Below are 6,000 nucleotides of genomic sequence, written 5' to 3'. Positions count from 1 at the left end.
TGTGTGTGTGTGTGTGTGTGTGTGTGTGTGTGTGTGTGTGTGTGTGTGTGTGTGTGTGTGTGTGAAAACAGCATATCTACAAGCTCACAACATGCCACATTGCGATGTGCTATTTTCACTACTTTTGTGCGACACTCTTGTATGATGAGGTATGGCATTAGTTACCGAAAAAACTTGAAAAGTTCCTCTTTCTTATTGGCTGTCCATACTTTTTTGGTCGTATTGCGGTTCATCATGTCGTAAAATCCGGGTGTTTCCAGCATTAAGGGTGCGATTTTTAAATGACGATCGGTTGCAGACGTGACTGTGGGCTCAGTCTGGTGGTTTTTCATTAAGTGTGTCAAACATGTATAATTAACTTCATTAACACTTGTTGTGAGGTAACCTACACTGTCAGGGAGAATGAAATAGTAATGTGACCCATGGGTCACCACTGAGTCAAATGTAATTAATGAAAGACGGAAAACGTGTATTCCCAATTAAGGGAGGGGTTCTCCCTATTTACACCATTTTTTACTTTTCATTAATTTTTTTCCTTCTTTTTCTCCGTAAATTAATGCCTTAAAGAAAGACCTTTATTGATCCTGCCGGGGAAATTCAGACGCCTTAGTTAATCATACAGTGTCACACAAAAAAGACAATCTACAAGCTCACAACGTGTTGCATTGCGGCGCGTTGTCTGTTTTATAAATGTGTGTGTTTTTATACATATTGAAACAGTGAAACAGCATTGACAAGAGCTTGTGACTAAAATACTACGGCGGCTCCATTGGCACACATGGTTCTTTATTTGATTTCCTGAAAAGTACGAGTGTTGGACGTACAGGGTTTCCGGCTGGCAGTAATTAAAGTTTGCAGAGGTGAAGCATTAGTCCACTGAGCGTTGCTCTGCCCGCAGCTGTTTGCAGGTCAGCAGTGGTGAAAAAAGTACTCAAATGTTTTACTTAAGTAAAAGTATCAATACTGCAATGTAGAAATACTCTGTTACGAGTAAAAGTCCGGAATTCAAAATGCACTTGAGTAAAAGTACAAAAGTATTGGTATCAAAATGTATTTAAAGTACCAAAAGTACTAATTATGCAGAATGTCCTATTTCAAAAAGTTTTCAAATATTTAAAATGCGTAAAAATCTTTCGAAAATAGCAGATCTACAAGCTCACAATGCGTCGCATCGCGACGCATTGTGAGCTTGTAGATCAGCTATTTCCAAATGGCCAAAATGTAAAGAGCTGAAGTGGTTTTGTAATAATAATCAAAATCTACAAAGTAACTAGTAACTAAAGTTTTCAAATAATTGAAGTGGAGTAAAAGTACAACATTTGCCTCTGAGATGTAATGGAGTAGAAGTAAAAGTACTGAACATTGGAAATACAGTAAAGTAAAAATACCTCAACATTTACACTTAAGTAAATGTACTTTCCACCACTCTCTTTTAATTTTAAAATGCTTTTGTCATACAGTCTGTGCAACGGAAGCGCTGAAAATGATCCGGGGTTAGAGCAGATGTCTAAGCCCCTCCCCCCTCCTCCTCGGTAGTCTTTGCAGTCACGTAAATCTGTCCTACTGTATATCGAAGCATATGCAGATTTGCTGCTTAGCAGAAATGAAAAATGGCAATATATGCATTTTAAAGACATTTTAAGATAGTGTTGCTGTCGGGTGTCAGACCTTGTATGTCCAAAACCATTCCTTTTGTTATTATTATTTTAAAAACCTTTTACATTTTTTAAATAGCCGATCTAAAAGTTCACGTGTTGCGAGCTTGTAGATCAGCTATTTTCGCTACTTTTGTGTGACACTCTTGAATGAGGAAGTAAGGCATTCATTTACAAACAAAAAAAAATATTAAAAAGAGAGATACTATGTTTCTGCCTGACAACACCAATATATTTTCGTGAATGGAATTAAATGAACAGATGACAGTTTCCTTTCTTGGCTTTTAGAGGACGAAGTTCCAGACTATATAGCTTTTAGAGATTGTGGAATAGTGTGTGTGTGTGTGTGTGTGTGTGTGTGTGTGTGTGTGTGTGTGTGTGTGTGTGTGTGTGTGTGTGTGTGTGTGTGTGTGTGTGTGCGTGTGCGTGCGTGCGTGCGTGCGTGTGTGTGTGTATTTATTTATTTATGTCTAGCTACACGACACTAGTATACATAATTATTACATAATCACCTGATCACAACTGTTGAGATAATCACAATTATTTTGCATAATCGTTTACATATAAATTCATCTGTTGAAAATGCTCAAACAATTTCAAAAATAGTTCAAATATAGTGGAAATAACATATCTAGAAGATCTACAAGTTCATAATGCGTTGCATTGACACATTGTAAGCTTGTAAATCTTCTATTTCCACTATTTTTTTTACATTTTTGAAAGTATAACGTAATAAAATGTATGGCATGTTCTGGCCACAGTACATTATTTATCTTGATTATTGGTAGCGGTCATCATCAGTCATATTCTTTATGTAAGTTATTTGTCATAACTGCCCTAGATCTGTTTGTTTTCATAGCCTAAAAATCAAATAGAAATGTAATGTATATTCCGATGTTCCAATGTTCCAGGGGCAAATTAAACCATTAATGACAACTATTTTAAAGTCGTCAACCAAAAATATCATGATGCAGAATGCCCTTCCAACAGCCATTAAAGAGACTCCCTATGCACACTTAAAACTCTCCTAAAATCTTGGCTCAAATTACAAACTGGTCTTAGATTCCTACCCTCAGCCCTGTCCTACTTCCTGTAAACATATCTTTTTCCTGCTACTGGAGCTGTTACCGTTATGTAATGTAATGTATGTAGGCCAGGGGTTCTCAAGCTTTTTTATACCATGACCCCATTTTATTGGGGGATTTATTTGGCGACCCCACACTTGATTTATAGTGCAAAGTGGAAATAAAGAATATAATAAAAGCATACATTGTTGGCCTACAAAATTAAAATATAGCAGTGATTCCTACTGGTTTCTAGGCCTATGTTATTAATGAAATGAATCAACAATATTGCAGCGCCACCGCAAAATAAATTTTTTTTTAACTTATAGGCTACTAATACTAATACCTCATTAAAAAAAAGAAGGTGCCCCAGCAGCACCTTCCCGCGACCCCCTTTAGGTCACGACCCATAGTTTGAGAGGCTATTATGTCTACTGATTAATTGAGTACAATGGACCTCAATGGAAACAAGCACCCCAGGACACCCCTAGTCTATAATACTGTATACATGCATCAATGCAGCATGGTCCTAGTCTATTCACTGTATACTGCATTGGTTCTCAATGCACTTCGTGCCGCACTGCGAGCTTGTAGATCTGCTATTTTCAAACATTTTAGAAAAAATCTTGGCAGAGTTGTGGAAAATGTAGAATCATTTTAAATTATTTTCAACGCAAATCTTCTCTTCTGGGGGTCTCTGGCAGCAAAACATTATCAGATGGGGGTCCGTGGCCAAATGTGTATCACTTTAGGGGTCCTTGACACAAAAAAATTTGAGAACCACTGGTATACTGTACTGTATATGTTACAGGTAAATTGGCATTCCAGGTAAATTGGAAAAGGGGCGCTTGTTTTCACCGCCCCCAGGCAATTCTGTAGAACCAACGCTAGAGGGCAATGAATGCACACTGAATCCACACGCATGCACATGCGTGTGTGCGTGTGCATGTGTGCGCATGCACACGCACACATATGTGTCGTCGTGGACACTGGATAGTAACCATAGACTGTATGATAGTAACCTATAAAAAGATCTATTCTCCCCCTATCGGGTTACAACTCGGACGGCGCTGATTCGACTCAGCAGACCTTCGGCCGGTCGGCGCGGGCACTCGTGCCTGGAGGCGCGAGGGCGCGCCTCCTCGGCCTCAAGCTCTGCTGAGTCGGCGCGCCTCCGTCATGGACAATAACTATTATCACGTGCGGTCCGCGTCGCATCAAAGCCCCGCATCGCGCCTCCTCCTCCTCCTCCTCCTCGCGCCGCCTTGTATCAAAGCCCCGCTTCGCGCCTCCTCCTCCTCGCGCCGCCTCGTATCAAAGCCCCGCCTCGCGCCTCCTCCTCCTCCTCCTCGCGAGCCTCGCGTAAAAAACCCTGTCTCGAAAAGCCCCGCCTCGCAGCCCCGCCCCACGCCTAAAAACAAGCGCTCCCCTTCCAATTTACCTGGAATGCCAATTTACCTGTGACATATACATGCATCAATGGAGCATGGTCCAGTTCGATCCCGGGCTGGGGAGCTCCCCCAGAGTTAGTGTCGAAGTGTCCTTGAGCAAGACGCTGAACCCCTAATTGCTCCCGATGAGCAGGTTGGTGCCTTGCATGGTTTCCTCCGCCATCGGTGTATGAATATAAAGCGCTTTGGATAAAAGTGCTATATAAATGCACCATTTACCATTTACCATCAATGCAGCATGGTGTAGTCTGTATACTGGCTGTACATGCATCAATGAAGCTCCTAGTCTATTCACTGTATACTGGCTGTATACAGACATCAATGCAGCCTGGTCCAAGTCTATCCTGTGTTTGGGATTTCAATAATCGGGTCTTATCAGTACAGTCAGTGCAAATTATGTGAACAGTATAATGAAAAAAACAAAATCAAATACCTATATATTTGTTTGTTTGTTTCAGTGGTGGAAAAAGTACTCACATGTTTTACTTAAGTAAAAGTATCAATACTGCAATGTAAAAATACTCTGTTACAAGTGAAAGTCCAGAATTCAAAATGTACTGGAGTAAAAAAAACGTATTGGTATCAAAATATACTTAAAGTACAAAAGTAAAAGTACGCATTGTGCATAATGTCCCATTTCACAAATTCAAAATGTATGAAAAATCGTTTGAAAATAGCCGATCTACAAGCTCACAATGCGTCAATCAAAGTCTAAAAAGTAGCTAGTAACTAAAGTTATCAAATAATTGTAGTGGAGTGAAATTACATTATTTGTCTCTGAGACGTAGTGGAGTAGAAGTAAAGGTACTGAAAACTGGAAATACTCCAATAAAGTAAAATCACACCCAGTGTGAAGTGGGCGGTGTGGTCATCACAGTGGTCATCATAGTGATTGAAAAAATGTGAAAAAAATGATTTTTGGAAGTGCATAATCCTATTTATAGATTATTAATGTCATCATGTGTCTCGCTAGCCAATCACGGTGCTGAATAGAGTCAGCCAATAGAGTCAGCCAATCACAGTACAGCTAGGGGTCTACTAATGGGCCAATCACAGTGCAGGAAACTAATACTAATGAGGTGTCCCAACCCCACTTATAGGGGCGGCTACACCGCCCAAAAATACCTCAAAATTGTACTTAAGTACAGCACTTGAGTAAATGTACTTAGTTACTTTAGATCACTGGTTTGTTTAATGAAACATTAGCTATGGATGTTGGGCAAGTGTCTTTTCCACTAGAACTTAATGAGTCGTGCCATGTCGTGAAACCTACTGCACGGGTTCTGGGTTTGTTTACAGGCTCAGTTTCAGGTACGCTTCTCAGAACCTCATTTGAGAAACCTGCAACTGAACTCATACTTTTTTTTCTTTTTTTTTTTTCTAAATGTTTTATCCCGCGATTTTTGTAACCCATTTTTTTTTCACCTGGTGCCAATTTCCTAAGTGATCCTGGGCGCTACACCAGCCCTACACCAGCATTACACCAGTCCCCCACAGTAGGGAGGCCAGGGCCGAGCTCATGCTTCCTTCAGGCATGAGAGCCAACTGACCTTCTTGTCACCTGACAGGGGGGAGTTTCCCTGTGTGATGGCCACATGTGATGGCCACACCAGCTGACACACAAAGTTGGTAAAACATGGTGGACACTTGTCTTTTTTGGTTTATTAATTTAGTTTATATTTATAATTTATATACTGTTTATTGCAAGTTTGATGATAAAGTTACTGACTGGAGGGTACGTCCATTAAGTTCTTGAAGTTTAGATTGCTGGCCATGGAAAGGCCTAGCTGCTTCACAGGTGCTTATAAGGAGCTGATTAGTAATTGGACT

The sequence above is a fragment of the Gymnoscopelus braueri genome, assembly GCF_963280865.1.
Source record: "Gymnoscopelus braueri genome assembly, chromosome: 4".
In the NCBI taxonomy this organism is placed as follows: domain Eukaryota; kingdom Metazoa; phylum Chordata; class Actinopteri; order Myctophiformes; family Myctophidae; genus Gymnoscopelus; species Gymnoscopelus braueri.
The sequence above is the reverse complement of the archived record's forward strand: the minus strand, read 5'-3'. Positions refer to the sequence as shown.